Source organism: Chiloscyllium plagiosum, chromosome 32 (genome assembly GCF_004010195.1).
Source record: "Chiloscyllium plagiosum isolate BGI_BamShark_2017 chromosome 32, ASM401019v2, whole genome shotgun sequence".
In the NCBI taxonomy this organism is placed as follows: Eukaryota; Metazoa; Chordata; class Chondrichthyes; order Orectolobiformes; family Hemiscylliidae; genus Chiloscyllium; species Chiloscyllium plagiosum.
The window spans coordinates 28,471,288-28,493,644 of record NC_057741.1 but is presented as its reverse complement, the minus strand read 5'-3'; the positions used below and the strand labels follow the sequence as shown (position 1 = coordinate 28,493,644).

Genomic DNA, 22,357 nt, shown 5'->3' with positions numbered 1-22,357 from the left:
CTAATCTTCATGACATATCAGCAAGAAATATGGGAGCAAGGGTCTGCTAAACAGACTTTTTCCAAAGCTAGAAATCAGCAATCAATGTTCCATATAGGAATGAAGTGCCCATCCTGGGATGGTAGGACTTGCCGTATAAAGAGAGACTGAATTTATTCAGACTATTTACTATACTGTATTGTACTGCATAGTTATACAGAGCTTTGATGAGACCACACCTGGAGTTTTGCGTGCAGTTTTGGTCTCCTTATCTGAGGATGTTCCAGTTTTAGAGGGAGTGCAACAAAGATTCATCTGACAGATTTGTGTGAATGCAAGACTGAGACACGAAGAGAGATTGGATCAGTTAGGACTGCGTCTACTGGAATTAAGGAGAACGAGGGGTTATTTCATAGACACCTGTAAAATTCTAGACCGGGTAAATGCAGGAATGATGTTCCTGATGACCAAATATTCAGAATTGGAGGTCACAGTCTAAGGACACAAGGTAGGCCAATTAGGGCTGAAATCAGGAGAACTTTCTTCAACCAGAGAGTGGGGAGGTGGTGGAATTCTCTGCCACAAAAAGTGGTTGAAGCCAAAACGTTGAATGTCTTCAGGAAGGAGTTAGTTATAATTCATTGGGCAAAAGGGATGAAAGGGTATGGGGAGAAAGCGGGAACAGGGGGCTGAGTTGGATGATCAGCCACAATCATATTGAGTGGTGGAGTAGGTCCAAAGGTCTGAATAGCCTACTCCTGCTCCTACCTCCCATGTTCCTAAAGATGATACAATATATTACAAGTTTTGAGCATTGGTACAAAGTAGATACTGATGAGTTGAGAGGCCATTTTTACCTCCCACTACCAACCAATTTTCTTTATTTTCTGGGAAATGAAAAATCAGCCAATTTGCTATTATCAATTTTTTTATTACCACAAGGAACCAGTTTCTCACTGCTTACATCTGTGTACAAAGTTAAAAATCACACAACACCAGGTTATAGTCCAACAGGTTTAATTGGAAGCACACTAGCTTTCGGAGCGACACCCCAGTCCAACACCGGCATCTCCAAATCATGACTACATCTGTGTATGTTATCTGTCAGCTACTTTCATTATAATGTCTGGATCCACTATGAGATATTTTCTTTTTAATCAATCTGTCCTGATGTGTATTGTGTACCCGAAGCAGATGGGACTTGAAACCAGGTTTTTTGTTTGTAAAGGATTCATTAACCACTAAGGGAATAACATATCTTTGCACCATACACCAATGCTTGAGCTACAGCAGTGTTTATGCCTAGTTACAAGTAGGGGCAATTGTAATAATTGCTACAATACAGGAACACTGGTAAGCATCAATGAACAAGATTGGTCTTTACAATAATCCTGACAGTGTTGTGGTCACCATCTCTGAGACTGGCCAGATTTTTATTGATTTGAACTTGAGCTCCACGGCGAATGGCTGGTCTAGTTGACATTGCCACTCCCACATCCCCCTGAGCAAATGTTTGCTCCAGTTATCTTGATGGTCCAGTTTAGAAATTTTTAATCAACGTATTCATGCAAGTTATGACATATAAACAAACTGCAGATGCTGTAAATCAGAAACAAAAACTGGAATTGCTGGAAAAGCTCGACCGCTCTGGCAGCATCTGTGGAGAGAAATCAGCGTGAATGTTTCGGGGTTGAGTAACCCTTCCTCAAAACTGCCAGCCCTGCTGAGCTTTTCCAGCAATTTTTGTTTCTGAAGTTATGACGTATGACATATACTTTGAACCTGAATCATCTGGGCTGAAGTAATGGACAATACCGTTGTGCCACAAGAACCGTCTGTGTCCACTTTTATGATGGGAACTGTCTGTTTGCCACAATGTAACAACACTTTTCCTTAGTGCAGCACTGCTAACAGCTAGAGGGTACTTTAACACTGTGACACACACTCACAGAATGCTTCCATTATAACGTCAGAACTCACATATAAATCACAGTTTGCGATAGTGATTAAAATGCAGCTATGATGCAGTCCCTGGTCCAGTTGCCCCTGCGAAAGGAAATGGCATTTTAAAAAAGAGATTGACAGCCAATGCAAGCAGTCCGACGTAACTCAACAGGAGGGGAACAGGAGAATGGACTCTTGCATAGACATACAGAACTGGCAAAGATGAATGACGCTGTACTGTCTTCTTGGTGCTTGCATAGCTTTCCACTCCACAGATATTAATGTAACATCTTTGTGCAAAACTGAACAAGTTCATAATTTCTCAACACAAAGCAAATGACCAGAGACATCATACATACAATTAAACATCCTTAAAGCAAATTGCATTCTCCATTGGCCCTATGCTTTTTTTTTTAGTATTCATTCATAGAATGTGCATACCTCCGGTTAGCATTTATTGCCCACCCCTAATTGCCCAGAGAGAGTTAAGAGTCAACTACATTGCGATAGGTTTGGAGTCACATGTAGATCAGATCAGATGAGATAAGGGTGGCCAATTTCCCGAAATGAATTAGTGAACCAAATGGGTTATGCCTGACAATTGGTTCATAGTCACCATTAGACTTTTCATTCTTGAACAATTCATCCTATTGAATTCAAACTCTAACATCTACCAAGACAGGGTTTGAACCCAGAACATTATATGGGTCTCTGGATTAATAGTCCAGTGATAATACTATTAGGACATCGCCTTCCCTCAAAACATCCTGCCATCAAATGGTGTTATCACTGTTGGGCTGGTTCTCATTGTGCTAACTTCCACAAAAGTAAAAAAAAATGGCAGAATGTAACTGCTTGGGTAAACAATAAAGATGAGCACTGACTGGAGGACTACCTTCAGTGAAAGCCATTCAAGTTTTGCTTTTGTGATTTATGATGTTCAGCAGACTATTCTTGGAAGAAACGTTTGCTGATGACTCCTCAATGACTTTATTCTCTGTGTAAACACCTTTGTGCTCTTGTGTGGTTAATGTGCACCCTTAGGGCTGGTTAAACGTGTGCATGTTTTAAACATAAAGCCACAGACTTAACTACTGCACTTCTTCAAACCTGGAATTTTCCAGAGGCAGGTATGTCATGTTTTGAGAAAATCATTAGGACTTCTAATGTCACTTCACGATATTGAAGTGAAACTTTGCCAAAAAACAAATGTTTGCTGTGAAATCCCAAGCAGTGAAGCATTTATTTGGTGCTCATATTTTGAAAGCTTTTTTTAAAAATACTCAGATCAGATAACATTTATTGAGGCTGTTAGCAGGTGTTGTGTTTGGCCTGTGTTAGCAAGTCTGAAAGAGGATCTGAATTTAGCGTTTCTAGTTTCACAGCACTAAGTATATGTTGGGTAAGGTTATTGTATCTGTGCTTTTGGCGAATTGAAGCCCTTTGGATAAATCCATTGACGTTTGTTTCCTGTCCTGCAATAATTCAAGCATGAAGTGTGATAGTTGGAAAATGTGGCAGGGCTGACACCTGGAGTCACATCTCCCTCCCTTTGTGAAGTTAAATTGCAATGTCAACACGGGCTTGCAATCTCATTCAAAAACGCTAGGTCATTTAATATTTACAAGTGTGGAAAGTAGAATTCAATGAACATAGCAGGAGAGCTACTAATACCATGAAAGATTTGTTGGAACCCATTCTGTTGCAAAATGTAATTTAGATACTTTGCAGTTGAGAACGCATTTGGGTTTGTTGGATAGCCGGCATTCTGCCTGTTTTGAACATGTGTGAGGTCATTCATGTATGAAATGCAATGCTTTGTGTGTGTTATCTTAATAACCAAATCCCAAAAGTTAAATTGAGGGGAAAAGACTTTCCCAATTTCAAGTGTTAACTCCCATTTTAAAAGGGAACAGAAATCTGGAAGCTTAGATCCTCTTGCTGTGTTCACACACGGGGTGTCATTTGCACAGAGTCTTTTTTTCTGCTTGATTTTTATTTTGGCAAGAAGTTCCGTTCCTGAAATGTGAGGAACAGAAAGATCTCCGCAGTAACTGGAAACCTCTTCTCGTTATCAGCAAAAGCACAGAGTTTGTGTTGAAGCATGCCTAAGCAATTGAGCAAGAGGAAATCATTTTCTTCCTCTGATCCAGAAATCTGTGACCTGAACTTATAAAGTCTGACAAGCATCCGATAAGCTAAAACACAACATTTTTTTAATTCATGAGCCATATTCCAAAAAAGAGCCTTATTTCATTCTTGTTGACCCTACATGATTTATTTAACTTTGTAAAGTTAGAGTCAGAAGGAGACGGGATGATTTTGAATTTTGCTTGAACACCATGATACGTTGGAATCGTTAGCTGGGCTCCCCAGTGGGATGAGGCAAATGGAAAGCGTGGGGAATGGCACTGTTGATGGAGAGTCAGCAGTTGGTGAGGCCAGTATCCGCCACTTGCTGCTCTAAAATGTAGGTAGATAATGTCCACTTGGGTAAGATGCTAGTGGGTATTTGGTACCCACTGAGGCAACCCTGTCAGGAAGAGAGATTGATGGTTTGGGGGGAGTGTAAAATTCACTATTTTGAATAAAAAACTACAAAAGATGGCAGAGATCTTGATGTCTACGAAGATGAAGCTATCATAGGGAAGCAGTGATATAATGGTAATGTCACTGTACCAGTAATGGTCAGATTTAAGACCTGGTGAAATGGGTTCAAATCCCACCCAAGAAGCTGATAGAGTTTGAGTTTCATTGTTAACTTTAGAATTGAAAGCTAGTCTGAGTTAGTCATGGTGTCTATGAAACCATCTGTAATTGGTGTCACTAATGTCCATATGTTCTTACCCGGAATAATCTCACTTGACTTCTGATCCAAAAGAGCATGATTTAGCATGGCAGGCCACATGGTTCAAGGACAGGTGGGATGGGTTTAGTTTGGGTATATGGTTGGCTTGGACTGAAAGCCTTGTTTTCATGCTCTATGACTCTGTGACAGTAAAGGCTGGCCTTGCCCTGCGTGCGCATGCGCGCACACACACACTCTCTCTCTCTCACTCACTCACTCATCCACTGGAATAATTGTTTAAATTATCAGTCATGAGAACTTTAAATATTATCCCTCAGAGTATTTAGAGCCTCATGTTCTTGCACTCCCCCAACCATTGGTTTAAATGCCAAGGGTTTAATCCTCATCCTGAGCACTAGCCCTCTCCACCATACCCACCCCCTGGCCAATGAAAATGCAGACAGGATGTTATTTTCCACTTGATGCCTGCCCCATTTAGAACATTTGTCAGTTTACTGCAACTCGGAGATTCTCAAGTTAAATACAGCAAAGTTTTCAACAACAGCAGAAGAGGACTTGGAGGTGGATTTCAAGTAAAGCTCTCTTCTATTATTCTACGTGCATTCATCCTGCATAGCTTGCTGCACTCCTTAATAAAGTCATTTTCTCTAATATTTTCATTTTCCTGTTCAGTTGCCATGTCTTGCTGATTAAATCCATAATGCACTCCATTAATAATGTGTGGTAGAGCTCGTTAGAAATCTGCTGTTATAAAATGCTGGTATCTATAAGAATCTGCTGAAACAGATTGTGAACCTCACCCCTGAAGTATAAATTCCACACTTCAATACCTGTATGTGAGCTCCCGGTATTACTGTTTGTGGTTGAGATACATTGTAAATTGCTGCACAGATGTTCAATTTAAAGCCAAATCTTGGGAGATTTTAGAATTGCTATCCTTAAGCAACAGTAAATATTAATAATTTATCCTAAAACATGATTCCTCCTTTCCCACAATCTCTACTCAACTAGGAAGAATGAGATATCTTGGGAACACAAAAAGTACAAAGGCTTGCAAATGATGAAGCCAACATGTGTTTTGATCCCAGTATGGTCTTTTGGTCAACAGTTGTAAATTTTGTAACTAGTTCAGATCATGTTTTAGGAATCAAATAGCAAAGGAGGAGGCCATTTGCCCGTCCTGTCTACTGCCTGTTACTGAATTTGTTCAACTCTTTACTGCACTGTCCTGTAGTTTACCAGCTGCATTGGTGAAAAGACTATGTGCGGATGGCCTATTTCCGTGAACTGGTTGAAGCTAGTGCTTTAAACACAGGACGCTCACAGCTACATAACATCATACAATTAGAACTGATTTACTGGTTTGTCATAAAGGTACCGCCTGTCTGTTTGGCTGTGTGACATGAATGTGGGCCCCTTCATTTGTTTTGGATGAGGTGAGGTGGCTAATGGCCAGTAGCAAAATGTAGGAGTGGTCTGGCAATAATCTGAAGCCAACAGATGCATGGGAGAAACTTAAGAAAGCAGTGGTTCTCCTCGAGGGCCCTCCATGTGGTCTGACATGTATGTCACTGACATGTAATGGTGCAGTCAAGTTCAACCAAGAAAACAGAGCAGAATTCTCAGCCCCACGATGCTCAGGATATCACCGAGCCAGACCAAACCCTTCGGGTGTGGCACAAATGGTCACAAACATGACCGACAACAATGTTTTATAAAGAAAATTTATGTTGCTGTTGATATTGTTTGATTAATATGGACAGAAGATTAACATTCGTTTCTCAGAGATTATAGTGTTGATTTTTGTCATACTGAAGTGTTTCAAATCAATGAGTTCCTCTGATGCATAAATGTTTGTATTCTCAAGGTGTCCATAGTTTTGTTTCTGACGTGATAGCTCATGTAATGTAGATAACGTCACTAAATGTGGACTTCATAGATTCCCTTCACTTTTGATGACTGTCTTTTGTCTCTGCAATTGCAAGTGGATAGGGTAGGATTACCAGGTGGGCTGTGGGGTTTTCATATTGTCTAAGTGAGCCACAGTTGGAAAGTTTGTCTTAAAGAGTCTCTCCTTTTCTCATTGATGTCCCTTCAAGACTGTTATTTTGTATGATGCACCATACTCTCCACTAAATAGCTATTGGTACATCAAGTAAAATGGATTAAATAAATGAGATGGCCGTTGTGGTTCTGTCCGCCGAGCTGGGAATTTGTGTTGCAGACGTTTCATCCCCTGACTAGGTGACATACTCAGTGCTTGGGAGCCTCCTGTGAAGCGCTTCTGTGATGTTTCCTCCGGCATTTATAGTGATTTGAATCTGCCGTTTCCGGTTGTCAGTTCCAGCTGTCCGCTGCAGTGGTCGGTATATTGGGTCCAGGTCGATGTGCTTATTGATTGAATCTGTGGATGAGTGCCATGCCTCTAGGAATTCCCTGGCTGTTCTCTGTTTGGCTTGTCCTATAATAGTAGTGTTGTCCCAGTCCGCATCCATGAACACCAACTAGCCACGAAACGACATGACCAGCTATCCTTAGTAGCCACACACTCAGATGACAAGCAACATGAGTTCGACTGGGACAACCCTACTATTATAGGACAAGCCGAACAGAGAACAGCCAGGGAATTCCGAGAGGCATGGCACTCATCCACAGATTCAATCAATAAGCACATCGACCTGGACCCAATGTACCGACCACTGCAGCGGACAGCTGGAACTGACAACCGGAAGCGGCAGGTACAAGTCACTATAAATGCCAGAGGAAACATCACAGAAGCGCTTCACAGGGGGCTCCCAAGCACTGAGGATGTCACCTAGACAGGGGACGAAACGTCTGCAACACAAATTCCCAGCTCGGCGAACAGAACCACAACAACGAGCACCCGAGCTACAAATCTTCTCCCAAACTTTAAATAAGATGGCCATTAAAAACAAATTCAAATTGAGTCCAAGCCTAGATTTTGAATTTTAAATACTGATGACCTAAATTTGCAACAGAAGTGGGCATTAAAGAATAACTTGCATTTAATAGAGAGCATGATTGCCTCTTTGTGATGCCTTTCAAATTTCTATAAACTCAGTAACTTTGAAGTGGAGCATCTGGTATTTTGTCGGTGAATACAACCCAAGCCTATTAATCACTTCACTTCATCTCTAAGGGTGCAATACATCACAAAAGATGCAGTCATTTCTGAAATCATGTCCTGGCCAATCCTATTCCAGTCTTGATCTAGAACCTCTTCCAGTACCACAGCCTAACTATCCAACTTCTTACAAAGCTCCTTACTATTTACAATTATGCCTTCAGTCTTCTCAGTGCCGTAACATGAATTTCTATTCCTAAATTCCTCCATATCTCCAGTGATCATTATTTTCTTGAAAACAATCTTATTTAGCTCCTACTGGGTTTGGGGTAGAAGTGTGTATTATGAAGGCCGGGGGCCATGCATAATAAATATCATACTTTTAGACTAACTCGCAGTTAAACACTGTGACACTGTTGCTGACACTAGCTGCATTGCAGTTTGCTTGTGATAAAGGAAGAAATTACGTTCAGCTCTCTGTCATGTTGCTGCGCTTTGCAAATTTGGGACACAAAGGGTAACCTGACACAATAGTGGATGTTTTGGCTGCTCAAATGATCCAGGGCTGCAGTGTGAATCAATATGATTAAATTGTGCAGCTGTATTGAAGATTGAATTAGGGATCACTGAGAGTGATGTCCCCTGCAGGGAGATCTGGTGATTCCATCATGAAACTGCGGTGAATGATCGGTAAAGATCAAGACCCATTTTCAACTCTAACAGCCTCTAAAACACTCCCTTACATCCCCTCCCCAACCCCCACCACTTGCTGTGTTGGTCATACACACTGCGATGGTCAAATGCCCAGCTTGTTATCCATAGATAGACCATTCAGCTCATCATTGCTTCTTACTCTTTAAAACATGATGTTGAGTTTGTCTCAGTCACCTGCTTCTTCCCCTGCAAATAATTCTTTGTAAGTATTTACTAAGTCCATCTTGAAGTTTATCATTGAATTTTCTGACACCACCCTTTCAAGGCAGTGAATTTTTCTTTAATTCATTCACAGGATGAAAGTGTTGTTGGCTAAGACAGTATTTATTGCTCATCCATAATTGCCCTGAGGACAGTTAAGAGTCAATCACCTCACTGTGGGGTCTGGAGTCACATGTAGTCTAGATCAGGTAAGGATGGCAGCTTCCTTCCCTAAAGGGCTATATTCAGCCAGATGGGTTTTCCTGGCCACTGATGATGGCTCCATGTTCATCATTAGGCCCTTAATTCCCTCATCTGCTGTGGCAGGATTCAAACCCAGGTCACAGAGTCATAGAGATGTACAGCATGGAAGCAGACCCTTCGGCCCAACTCATCAATGCTGACCAGATGTCCCAACCCAATCTAGTCCCATTTGCCAGCACTTGGCCCATATCCCTCTGAACCCTTCCTATTCATAACCCATCCAGATGCCTTTTAAATGTTGTAACTGTACCAGCCTCCAGCACTTCCTCTGGCAGTTCATTCCACACACGCACCACCCTCTATGTGAAAAGGTTGCTCCTTAGGTCCCTTTTATTTCTTTCCCTTCTCACATTAAACCTACACCCTCTAGTTCTGGACTCTTCTAGGAGAAAGTGAGGACTGCAGATGCTGGAGATCAGAGCTGAAAATGTGTTGCTAGCAAAGCGCAGCAGGTAAGGCAGCATCCAAGGAGCAGGAGAATCGACAATTCAGGCATGAGTCCTTCTTCGGGGGGGTGGGGTGGGGGGGGGGGGGGTTGTGTGATGTGACCCAGCAGGAGCACTTGGCTAGAAGGGCATCCATTACCCAGCGCTGAGGAGCACCAAGGATGTGAGATGCTGTGTAATCGTGTAGTTTTGGAGATAGAGGTGAATGTGATCAGAAGAGTGGTGGTCATGGAAGGACCTTAAATTGTCAACAGGATGGACCTTTGTGAACCTTAAAAACTCCTCTTAAACTTCTTTGATCGAAGTCAAAAGGGCAAAACATGCTTCAGATTTTAAAAGGTTATTTAATGTAAATTCTGACAACAGGTCCAGGTGTGTATACACAAAATGAGTAAACCTTAAAGCAAATTCAATATTTAAGGGAAACGTTCTCCCCAGAGATCATTGCTCTGTGAAACAGATTATTATTGAAAACTGCAAATGAATAGCATGTGAACTCCTCAAAAAAAGGAAATGAATCTCTGACTATGAAGAGGATAGAAGATGAAAGATAAATTGTAAATGTGAGATACTGTACACAAGCGGTTTGGCTGCAGTTTCTGGTTTTTTTTGCAAGGAAGTATCACCTATGAATACAGCTCTTCAGGGTTGAAGAATAATTTTGCAGCATAATGTTAGATTGATAATGTGAAATTTTCACTTAAACCTTTGGTATGGAACTTGCGTACTTGATGAAAAAATAAATTTGCTGCCAAAGTTTTTTGTCTGGCATGCATCAGGACAGAGTCGCAAGAATACCAAACATCAAGGGGAATAATCATTTATATTGTGTGGAATTTGGTTTTCAGGCAATTCCATCTCTTGATGAGTACAGGACAAAAGGTTTTGGCAGTGTATCTCTTTTTAACATGAATTTGTACATAGCTTTTAGTTTCCTCAAAGTTCTATTTAAGTTATTAGCCTCCATCAAGAACTTGTGCCCTATGAAAATAGGCTGCAGCACAAGTGGTGCCTGGTCACAGGCGTGTACATGTGCACATCCCTTTCATCTCACATTTGTTCTTATTAATCCTACTTATGAAGACTGGGTGACTGCAGCAAGAGCTTTTGTTTTTTATTCACTTGTGGTTGTTGCTGGTTGGCCAGCATTTATTACCCAAACTTAGTTGCCCTTGAGAAGATGGTGGTGAGCTACCTTCTTGAACTGCGGCTCTCCGTGTGCTGTAGGTTGACCCATAATGCCTTTAAGGGGGGAATTCCAGGACTTTGACCCAGCGACACCAAAGGAATGGTGATATATTTCCAAGTTAGGATGGTGAGTGGCTTGCATGAGAACTTTCAGGGGGTGGTGTTCCCATGTATCTGCTGCCTTTGTCCTTCGAGATGGAAATGGTCATGGTTTTGAAGGTGCTATCTAAGGATCTTTGGTAAATTTCTGCAGTGCATCTTGTAGATAATATACTGCTACTCCTGAGCGGCGGTGGTGGAGGGATTGGATGTTTGTGCCAGTCAAATGGACAGCTTTGCCCTAGACAGGGTCATGCTTCTTGAGTGTTGGCGGAGCTGCACTCATCCAAGCAAGTGGGGGGCATTCCATCATACTCCAGACTTGGGCCTTGTAGATGGTGGACAGGGTTGGGGAAGTCAGGAGTTAAGTTACTCGCTGCAATATTTGTCGTCATATGTGGTGGGTCCAGCTGAGTTACTGGTCAATGGTAACCCCTCGGATGTTGATAGTGGAGGATTTAGTGATGGTAGCACCATTGAATGTCAAGAGGTGGTGGCTAGACTGTCTCTTATTGGTGATGGTGATAGTCCAGCATTTGTGTGGTACATTTATTTGCAGACAACAGTGTTCTTCAGCAGTGATGTCTAATTACTGGTGTGTAGAATGTGGCTGCAAGCACGTCATGTCCTGCAAACAGCAAGGAATTTTTTTTAAATTGCTCATTGAATAAGGGTGCTTTCTTCAACCTGTTCAGTATGTGTTTTAGGTACAACCACAGTGCTGTTTGGGAGGGAGTTTCAGGATTTTGACACTGTGACAGTGAAGGAATGTGATTTATTTCTGAATCAGGGTGGTGTTTGACTTGAAAGGAAACATGCATTTGCTGACCTAGCTCTTCTAGATGGTTTAAAAAAAAGTCTCAGGTTTGGATCGAAGAACTCTTAGTGAGTTTTACATTTCCCCTGAGAATTGCCACCAACAAAGCAATGTTGAAATGGCATGTCAGTCTAGATTGTTTCTGGCGAGAGTCTTTAACGTACAACCCTCTGTTCCAGAGGCAACGTGAGCAGCAATGAAATTCTGTAACATGGCCTGGGCTAGGCCAATTCCCTAAAATCCCAGTACCTCACCATCCTAAGTTCAATTAGGCCTCCCTCAAATCAGGTCCCCTGAAATAGGGATGGAAGGGGGAGAAAAAGACAGAAGAGGTCAGAAATCAAAAGTGAGAGAAAATTGAGGTTTCACTTTAAAATAATGCTGCCTCATTTTAATTTGTTGTTTTTATTTCCCCGAGTCATTCTGAAATTGATCCAAAACCAATGTACTTTGGAAAAAAAATTGTCAGTGTCTACCTGCCCGATCACATCTGATAAATGGTGACTAGAAGTCGATTAATGAGGCCCCCGCGGTATATATTATAGTCACAATTCATTGTCCATTTAAAGAGTGTCTTGTATTGCTTGTGCTCATTTCAGTTTGTAGAGGGAACAGAATCGCTTGTTTGACTTACAAATGTTAACTCATGCAATGTTTAACTAGCTCTGATCACTGCTCCATTGCACTCAATGGAGAAGATAGTTCTGTCTTTTCTCTGTGTAAAAGAGACAATAAGAGGGTAACCTGATGGAGGTCTTTTTAAATTGATGATATTGCAGAGGTAGAGCAAATATTCCCACTTGCCTGGAAGACCAGAACATGAAGTATAAGATTGTCACCATAAATCTGGTGGATAATTCAGGAGAAACACAGACAGCAGTGGGAATGTGGAATTATTATGATGAATAGCATAGATATATTTAAGGTGAAGCTAATCAATGCATGAGGGGCAAAGGATAAGCTGATAATGATGTGGGGGGTTGGAACCACCTAAATAATTCCAAGGCCAAAGCAGATTCTGTTATGAAATAACTACATTCATTGTGGGGCAACAGTTTGGAATAAAATTCAAGGTAAAATTTGTTCCGATTTCAAAACAGGCCACTTTAAAAGTTAGTAAGGAAACAATAGATAGGTAATCAGTTAGAGAATACTTGCCAAACACTGTTACAAACCTGAACTCCCTCCTAAGGTTTAAGAGAACCACTTTGACCTCTCAGATGTCTTGGTTAGGCCCTATCAAAGAAACCTCAAGCTTTGGTTTGGTATTGTTGGTATTGGGAAGGCACATCAGGTTGGATATTACATGTCTCTGCCATCTGTAATGTCATTGGGGTGTGGGGTGGGTATCCAGCCTTCCAATATACCATCATATGTAAATAAATAACTAAACAGACATCAATCTAGTTTGTTAAAAGCTCAACTGATCCCAATGTTGCTGTCTCCAGGCCATAATACAGCTGCCATGGGGAGTTGAGCAGGAGTGGGCATCCCGGGATTTTAGAGAACTTTTTCAAATGGTAGGAAGGAAAGCATGGAGTGGGGCAAGAACAATCCTTGGAGTGGGGGTACGCTTTTGCACATCAGGGGCACCCCTCTGGAAGATAGTACCCAACCTCTTTCACCTCGCTGTGGCTCTTAAAACACACCCTTCCACACACCTCAACCATCCTCCGTGCCCATTGCCCCTTACTTACTTGGCTCTGGGGATCCACTGGGGCCTTTTGCGTGCATTCCTGGCAGTGCCCATTGCTGGGGCCTGGTGCCGCTGGAACCACCACTGAGTGGTGCAAGTCCCACTCTGCATTTGTTCGGTCTGCCCACAACACTTTTTTGACTGTGTAGGCCTGGCTTCATGTCGACTGACCACCCATTTCTCTTTGGGGAAGGTTTGTCCATTAACTCCACTGTACATCTTTGCCTGGTACGTCAGCGCTGAATCTATTCCTGTGTCTGTGTTTGGAGGGAGGCATATTTAGTGATGATTGCATTGATAATGTGACAGGCTGTTTGACTTTGTTTAGCCCCTGGAATCTGCTGTTACTTGCACTAAAGACAACTCATAACAGAAATTGTGACCAATCACATTATGTGGTGCACCTATTGTGGACATCACCTTAGTGTTAGAGTTACTCTCGGTCTTGACCCTCTGACACCAAACTGACCTTCTGAGGCCACAAATCTTTTATTCATTCATAGGATGTGAATATCTCTGGCAAGGCCAATGTTTATTGTCCATTCCTAACTGCCCTCAAATAGTTGATGGTGAACTATCTTCTTGAAGTACTAAGTCTGTATGAAGAATGTACTCCCTCAGTGTAGTTCCAGGCTTTTGATCTAGTTAAGATATCACAATATATATTCCAAGACAGAAGTATCTGTGACTTGGAGGGGAAGATGTTTACTAGATGTTGCCAGGGTTGGAGGGTTTGAGCAATAGGAAGAGGTTGAATAGGCTGGGGCTGTTTTCCCTTTGGTGTCAGAGGCTGAGGGGTGACCATATAGAGGTTTTAAAAAATCATGAGGGGCTTGGATAGGGTAAATACACAAAGCTTTCTCCCTGAAGTGGGGGAGTCTAGAACTGGATGGCAAAAGTTTAAGGTGAGAGGGGAAAGATTTAAAAGGGATCTAAGGGGCAACTTTTTCACTCAGAGGGTGGTGTGTGTATGGAATGAGCTGCCAGAAGAAGTGTGGGAGGCTGATACAATTACAGCATTTAAAAGGCATCTGGATGGGTACATGAATAGGAAGGGTTTAGATGGGTATGGGCCAGTGGAATTAGATTAATTTAGGATATCTGGTCAGCATGGATGAATTGGACCAAAGGGATTGTTTCCATGCTGTACAACTCTATGACTCTAAGATTCTATGACTGTTATGTTTGTAAAGGTTGTAATGAAGTTTGGATACAAATGTTTCCCATAGACAGCAAACCGTGTATTGATGAGCAGTTTTTTGGCATAGACACTGCTTGATTGCACTGTTGATAGTACTTTCCATCTCTTTGATAATTGAGATTAGGGATCTGGAGCTGTAACTTGATTTGTTGGATTTGTTTTGCCTTTTGTGAGTAAGCTAAACCTGGGCAATTTTCCATTTTAACTCCAAAGGATAGATTCTTCCAGGGTAAGCTCAAAGATCACTGCAATATGTTGGTCCCTTCCCTATCACCTTTGCTACTGAACAGACAAGAGCAACATTGTAATGGGAACACAGTCATCTCCAAACCTTGCCCAAGTTGCACCCCAAACTGAGCTGGACTTCAGTCACTGTTCCTTCATCCTCACTGGTCAACCCTTCTGGGACTTGCTAAGTGCCAGGACTGTAGCGGTATCTTCACTGCTACAGTTAGGGGAAGGTAGTAAACACTATTTTTCTGATATTGTCCAGATTGCAAGAACCCAAAGTATTTTTTTTTTAGATGCCTAGATAAGGCATTAGGAAGATTGCACATTTTGGCTTCACTATCTGGGAAGTAACCTTAGGGAGCAGATCAGAGCCTGTTCAACTGAAATTCAGATACAGTTCAACCTTGTTCTGTCCCAGGTGGGTCACCTGATCCACCAGATTACCACATAAGTAGAGGAGGTAAGATCTAACCTACTATCTTTAAAACCTTTATTTGATCATCTCTTTGATACCTACTTGGCAAGTTTTCTTTGTATACGTCCTTGTCAAATCAGAAATCCGTTCCCTTTGTAAGCAACATTCTAGTTTCTGCCTCAGTGCCCGCTTTTTGTCAAGCGGATTGAGTTCTCATAGCCCTCCGGGTGAAAACATTTATTTGAATTTACAGTGATAATTCTGAGTTTTGAACCCTGTATGTTTAAAACACTATAGTTGTGATAACCTATGGTTTTTTTAAAGTATAGTGGCGATGACGTGGGTCCCACAAGATAGTCATCCCGGATGTTGTGAGAGATTGAGAAAAGTGCTTTCTATTACTTCAAAGAGACTGATTGTTATCAGCTCACAGAAAACATGCCGTGACTCTCATTCAATTATCTCCATGCAGCCCAATGACAGAAGTGACCACACCGAGTCCTGGATGAAGTTAATGGAATGCAAATCAAAGGCTCTTTCCACTGAACATGAATTCTTTTTTGAAATGTGTCTTTTCTGCCGGTAGGTTTGGTTGTGCAGGTATCTGCTATTTTCTGCTCAACTTTGACAGTTGGATACTCCAAGTATCCTCTATCCAACAGCAGGAATGCACAGACATTTGCACATGATCCGGCCACATGGTTCAGCTTATCTGTGTGGCCATTTGTCCTCCATGCACTTACTGTTCCCAATCCCATGTGATCTTCCTATGTTCATCACCTAGACTTCCTTCTCTCTTCTCACTCCATGTATATCAGGTTATAAATAGGCTGGGCGTTTTTTTTTACTGGTTATGTCTCTGAGACTAATTTTGACAGTAAATAAAAATATTGGAGAATACTGGTAAGAAGAAGAAAGGATACTGGCACATTATCATCAGTGGGTGTTATCAATGCCAGATGTCACCTTTTAACAACGTTAAAAATCACACAACACCAGGTAGAATCATAGAATCCCTATAGTGTGGAAACAGGCCCTTCCAACAAGTCCACACTGACCCTCTGAAGTGTAACCCACCCAGACCCATTCCCCTGCCCTGTATTTACCCCTGACTTATGCACCTAACCTACACATCCCTGTACACTAAGGGCAATTTAGCATGGCCAATCCACCTAACCTGCACATCTTTGGAATGTGGGAGGAAACTGCAGCACCCAGAGGAAACCCATGCAGACGCTGGGAGAATGTGCAAACTCCACACAGACAGTCGCCTGAGGTGTTGTGTGATTTTTAACTTTGCCTACCCCAGTTTAACACTGGCACCTCCACATCACTTTTAACAACATCACCTCCTGTGTAACCAACGTTTGACAAGTATCTGAGGAATAACTGAAGGATGTGCAAAAGATTATTTTCAGGGAGTAGGATTAGACTACTGGATTGTTAAATGCTATGGGATGGGGGCAGGGAATTGGGACTAGATTAGGTGCGATATTAAAGCCTTGGGATGAGAGAAGGAGTGGGATTGTTACATAAGGTGGTGGTTCTGAGAGAATTTATTTTGAAACAGTATTAACCTCCACCCAATCTGGTGATACCACAGTGTTTGGTGGAAATGCAGTCTATAATGAGGTCCCGACGGAGATAGACATATCATCTCTGGGTCTTGGTATTCTTTGTGTTTATGCGTAATTAGTCAATATGGCATAGACCAGTTGTGTCATGAAATAACCTACATATTGTTATTAAGACAAGTTCCGATTCTCATTAAGACTGAATTGTAGTTTATCCTCTACCACTGCTAATTAAATTAGGCTCCTAGACTCGGCATGAGAAGGAGAATTGGGGACAGCATTCTAAACAAACTATAAGCAATCAGTGTTTGGCACCACAACATACATTAGGTGGATATGAAGGGCATGGCGAGTGGTTAGAACTGAATTAGATTAGGTGGAGTATGAGTTTGAGGGGTGAAAAAATTTGTGGTGTTAGGTTTGGTGGGTGTTAAAGAGGATGGGGAGTGAGCATGAGACCAAGTGAGAATAGCCACGTGTTCAAAGTGAGCCAAATAATAGTGGGATATGAAAAGATTCGGTAGGATATTTAAGAGTGGACAGGGGAGTGAGATCAGATTAGGTGGCTTGTATAGAAAATTACACCAACCTTGATAGGCTGAATGGTCTCTGTATAAACTGCAATGTTTTTTGCTGAGCACTGGCAGTAGGAGGTTTTCACAGTCTGGTAACTGCCTTACTCACTGGATAGACATTGAAGGAAAGTGAACAGCAGCAAAGGACAAGATGGAACAGAAAAATGTGTAAAGTTTGGTGTTGCAGAAACGGCTTATCTTGCAAGTTGCATCCTACGGAATGGGTCTGTGCTGTGATATTTCATAACCACAGACACAAGACGCCTTTGATTGGATTCACAGATATGAAGCTGCCAACCACCAGGAGGTCTGCTGTCCCAAAAGTCCCATTTCTGTTTGGATAATGCTGTCCTCACATGCTGAGCAAAATGTGCAGCACGTGACATTGACTGATGCCACTGTCACTTTTCTGTTTTGCGTTCCTGTAGTCTGCTGTGATGGATTCTGTGATCAGGGAACTAGGTCCAAGCTGGGCAATAAGGGTACAGATCCCTGACGATCTAATTACATGCGAGAATAACAACATTTAAGAAGTATTTAGACATATACTTGCGATGCTAAGGTATACAAGGCTATGGGCCAAGTGCTAAAAGAGGGATTATAATAGTTAGGTGGTTGTTTGTGACCAGCACAGGCTCTATGGTCTGAAGGGCCTTTTTCTGTGCTGTAGACCTCTATGACTCTAATAAGCCCAAGCAGTTACACCTGCTTCTCCAATGCCAAGTCATTCATGCAGCAAAGTTCCTTGGGTGCTGCTATCCTCCAATAAGTGGCCTAGACAGTGAATGACAGCTGACCCCTCAACCATGAAAACTTAAAGGTCAACAGTGATGTTCAGCCAACTCCCTATCTTGAAATCTCCTCCAACCCCTCTGAGATCTTTCCACTCTCCCAATTTCAACTTCCTTCCTTCTTTTGAAATAAATCACAGCCAGGGTCCCAGGTTCGATTCCAGCCTCGGGCCGACTGTCTGTGTGGAGTTTGCACATTCTCCCTGTGTCTGTGGGGTTTCCTCTAGGTGCTCAGGTTTCCTCCCACAATCCAAAGATGTGCAGAATAGGTGAATTGGCCATGCTAAATTGCCCGTGGTGTTAGGTGCATTAGTCAGAGGGAAATGGGTCTGTGTGGGTTACTGTTTGGAGGTTCAGTCTGGACTGGTTGTGCCGAAGGGCCTGTTTCCACACTGTAGGGAATCTAATCTAATCTAAATGCTGACTGCGCTCTCAATTGTCCAGAGGAGGTTCTGGAATTCCCTCCTTCAGCTTTTTCTGTGCCTCTCCCTCTTATTTTCACTCCTTTAACCTACAGATTTGAACAAGCTTTTGGTCACTTCTCCTTACACTGGGTGGCATGAACAGATTGGGCCAAAAGGCCTGTATCAGTTCTGTAGACTACTATGACTATCACTGTATGAGTAGCTCCATTTGTGATGAGGCATCAGAGATTAACTGAATGTTCCATGATGCACCTTGAGATAGTTTGCTGTGTTAAAAGGGGCTAAATAAATGTGAGCTTTTGTTCGGCATGTTCTAAAAAAATAAAGACATACCTAAAAAGACTTACTTGGTGTTCATGGATAAGACACAACCCCCAAGATGAAGGTTAAAGTTAGGTTCAATACTCCCAAGGGGAGAACTGGCAGCCTTTTTGTTTGCCTGTTGTGGAGAATATCCTTTTTTTTTGATCAGCTACTAATTTATGAACTGGACGAATTAGATGCAGAAAGAATCATGCATCTCTTTCTGTTCTGATTCGCGTGTGAGAGTTGACATGTAGCTCGTGTCACCTTGGCTCAGAGGGTCCTTTGAATGACAGCGTTTGTGTTCTTGGTGATAATGAGAGCCAGCCTTGCTGGCAATGAGAGCGGGCACCCTGCACTAGTGGATGGCTTTTACCCCCTCCAACCCCCACTCTTGTGTGGACCTGATAGTATGTCAGCATTCAATGCCCCCTGCCAGATAAGTGGTGGCCACAGGCAGTGATCAGTCAGGAGCAAAAAGGCAGCAGAAGGCCACTCAATTTGAACTGAATTTCAACTGTGGCTAATTTGCTTCTATTGCGTTCGGGTCTGTCTCGAAGGCTGCAGGCTTTTCTGTTAATAAATGCTATTGCTGAGGGAGCTTTGTGTGCAGGATTAAAAGCTCATTTCTTAATGGACTGGCAAACTTTCTGCAGCCAATAGCTGTATTCAGAGCTGCTTCCCTAAGCAATGCTGCAACATGTTATAGATTTTCATTATAAATAATACATATGGCTCCTCTTAACTATACATTTAAAGAGTGATTTATGCCACATCTTTTCAGTTTGAAAACAGCTGCCAGGAGTAATTGTCTGTGATTAGGATCCTGCTTCATCTTTTATTCAGTGCTGGGAGGGCTACAAAGATGCAAAATTCTCAATGAGTGGGGTATAGAACAGCCCATTAACAAAGGGGCAAAGTTAGTATGGAGTGGGAAGGTAGAACAGTGTTAAGATTTGTTTGAGTGAAGGTATTGTTGCTTGAGAAGTTCTGTTCTGAAGATGAATCATATTGCACTTGAAACGTTCACTCTGTATCTCTCTCCACAGATGCTGCCAGACCTGCTGAGTTTCTCCAGCTTTCTCTGTGTTTGTTTCAGATTTCCACCATTCACAGTATTTTGGTTTTTTTTATTGCTCGGTAGGTTGCATTTGACCTTTGCCCTTGGCTTGTGCACTGTGCATGTTAACACAGCATTCCCACGATGCCCCTGGGGCCAGGTCTTGCTAGGTAGCTGGAATTAAGAAACAGGTCAGCCACTGTGTCATTGAATGATGCCAATTCGAGGGGCTGAATGTTTCGGTCCTTGTTCTCAAAATCCTCAATTTAATTCCCAAATGGTACTGTATAGTAATGAGTTGTTGGTGTTATACTGCTGCAGATAAATGTTGACAGCTGATGCTTTTGGTTTATAATGGTGATTCTTTGTTGGCTTCTTTATTGACACGGATGATGTGGCAGTCCAGATATCTTTACAAGGAAACATCCATGAACAGCTGGAGATGGTCTGCCCTGCTCCCAAACCCCACCCACCGACATTTTGCCCAATTGGTATGGAATGGGGGCGTAATTGCCGACCCACATCTTTATTGTTACTACCGAGGAGGCAGTATATGCTTTACCTCCAAAGGTGCTGAAGTGAATAGCTTCATTTGGTGAGATTTGGAGGCACACGATATATGATGAACCCTGTCAAAACAATGACAGTTGTCAGCAATATGTAAAGATTCTCTTTGCTGCTCCTTTCAGATTACTCCATCAATTAATTGATTGATTTGTTCATTCATTAACCGATTAAAATGATTTAAGCTGTGCTCATGATAGAATTGGCAAGCAAAACTGTGCTGATGGGCAATTCCCATAAAGTCGCCATCTCATATCATTAAAAAGGCTGAAGTGATTCTTGAGATGCGGTGGTAGTGTTCCTAACTCTGGGCCAGGAGACAGAGTTTCAAGTCCCACCTACTCCTGAATGGATTGCTTAGAAAATATTTGAAAAGTGCTTAATTTAAGAATCCAGAAGCCAGGGTTCAATCCCAACATGTCCTTGGAGATGGGTTAAAGTGTGTCTGAACAGATGGATTAAAATCACTGAAACGTAAAGTGATAATGGGAATTCTTGTACTTATTGAAAAGTTAGACAAAGCCTATGCTAATAGTCCAGTAAAAGTCAGCAGGAATAAATGCATTTATTGCTGGTAGTCCAGTGAAAGTCAGAGCAGAAATAAATGCATTTAATACAGTTCCCCCGCAGGTCCTCAAAGTCCACACCGCGATTTATTACCAATGAATCATTATTGCAAAATTCTTATAAAATGTGATACCCGATTTACACACAGAAAGATCCCAAAAGCAGCAATGTGATGAACGATCTCAGTTTTTCTGTGGTATTGTCCAGCGGCAAGTGTTGAACAGAGAGTATTCTTCCTCCTCAACAGTGGGATGTTTGACATTGTTCAGAACAGGCCTCAAATTTATGCCACCTCCTGAAAGATGATTCCTCTCACTGTACAGCATGCAGTTGTTGGAGGGTGGAAGTATTGGCTTGAATTGCGAGTGCACATCATTGGTGCGGGACGTGAATTCAGAAGGTAGAGTCCTACCTACTGACTCAAGCTGACACATTTAGAATACATATAGCATAGTCATAGTATCCACCAGAAGACATTTTCCTTTTTACAATTCTCCGTGGAACAATTGCGGTTCCGGATGAGATTATTTGTTTTCCCTTCCCGTTTCCTTTCTAGTCTGAATTTTGCAGAATATCAAAGATAATAGTCATCATTTTGACTTGGCATCCCATATTGACTACATCACGAAATATGCAGCTCATTCGACACAGTTTTTAAACGTTTTCTCTCAAAGACCTTGACTGATGTGCACTGTTAGCTCCAGCTGTGCAGTAATAAGTGATATGACACAACCAGGGAGGCCCGGTCTCACAGCCTACAATGATGGGGGCTGAAGCAGCCGCATTTCAATTTAAAGACTGTCGGAAGCTGTACTGACCCCAGACTCTCTGCTGGGGCTTTGGGGGAAAGCATCAGATCCACACAGGATGGCCAGAGGGAGATGGTTCTTGCAGCCACCACCTGCTTTGATGTAGCCGCCAAAAACCTAATGAATGGTAAAGGACTGGCTCTGCCAGTCGCCCTCTGAAGGCAAGAGTTGCCAACGTGAGTTGGATAGAGTCATAGAGTCATAGAGATGTACAGCATGGAAACAGACCAGACATCCAAACCCAATCTAGTCCCATCTGCCAGCACCCGGCCCATATCCCTCCAAATCCTTCCTATTCATATACTCAACCAAATGCCTCTTAAATGTTGCAATTGTACCAGCCTCCACCACTTCCTCTGGCAGCTCATTCCATACACGTACCACCCTCTGCGTGAAAAGGTTGCCCCTTATGTCTCTTTTATATCTTTCCCCTCTCACCCTAAACCTATGCCCTCTAGTTCTGGACTCCCCAACCCCAGGGAAAAGATTTTGCCGATTTATCCTATCCATGCCCCTCATAATTTTGTAAACCTCTATAAGATCACCCCTCAGCCTCCGACGCTCCAGGGAAAACAGCCCCAGCCTGTTCAGCCTCTCCCT

The 22,357-nt window shown here is 42.3% G+C and overlaps 1 protein-coding gene across 1 annotated transcript in view; it reads left to right on the top strand.

Moving 5' to 3' along the window:
• Window positions 1-22,357, top strand: part of nrg1 (neuregulin 1) — a 218,729-nt gene that overhangs the window by 41,091 nt on the left and 155,281 nt on the right. The window lies entirely within an intron of this gene.